The sequence below is a fragment of the Electrophorus electricus genome, chromosome 1 (genome assembly GCF_041902795.1).
Source record: "Electrophorus electricus isolate QZ-2024a chromosome 1, ASM4190279v1, whole genome shotgun sequence".
NCBI lineage: Eukaryota > Metazoa > Chordata > Actinopteri > Gymnotiformes > Gymnotidae > Electrophorus > Electrophorus electricus.
Genome location: NC_137497.1, coordinates 20,627,708 through 20,628,720, shown reverse-complemented (window position 1 = coordinate 20,628,720; position 1,013 = coordinate 20,627,708).

Here is a 1,013-nt window from a genome sequence, read left to right as displayed (position 1 = left end):
ATGACACAGATGTTTGATTTGATCTTTAGAAACCCATTCTCTAAAAACATTTTTTGACTTTTGTGATGGTTTTGAACAGTAGGAGATGGGAAATGATTCTTGCAGATTGTGTCAGTGAGGCTGTACCATCTTTGTGGTTAGAAAGGTGAAGGAATGTTTCTTCCCTCTGTTATTGTGTGGTATGGTTGTGGGTCTCCAGTACCACAGACTCCACAATAAAGTTACATGCCTGGCTGGAGTTAACTGATATGGGATACTAGCTAAACTTCCCCTTTCTGTAATGTCTATATTACCCGAGTCCCTCTGCATCCTGTGTGGTTCTCTATTACCCCAGTCGGTCTGCATCCTGTGTGGTTCTCTTTTACCCTAGTCTGTCTGTGTCCTGTACGGTCCTTTATTACCCCTGTCGGTCTGTGTCCTGTGTGGTTCTTCCTGACAGTGATTCCTGAGGCCTAATAAATGTCCTCAGCAATTGTATCCTGATGTCTCATCCACCTGCATGTAACAGTTTCTAATATGAATGAGACCAGAACCACCACTACTGCTTTACTATATTGTCAGTATCACAGAACTGGACTGTCCCACCTGTTCAGGTAACCAGGACCTCCTAGATGGACCCAAACACATATGAGGTGGAACAGGGACAACTGAACAACTGAACAGGAAACCACACAACTGAAAGGGTTTGAACTGAAGGAGAGGGTGAGCAAGACCACACTGTTCTACCCCTTACACTACTGGGAAAAAGGAGTGAAGGATAGTGATTGGAGTGAAGGGAGTGATGAGGAGTGATGGGAGTGAAGGAAGTGATTGGTGGAGACATAACAGGTGTTTATTCTCTTTAATAGTAAAAACAATCAGAAGCGTTCAGCAGTGAAGGGATGTTTAAGGGCCAGAAATCTCTCAGCCACTTGTCTGGTCCAACCTTATTAGTTTGAGCTATAGAATAGTGCCATTGTTTACTGGGGTATTATTGTTGTGTTATTGGGGGAACTTCACTCCCTCACACACTG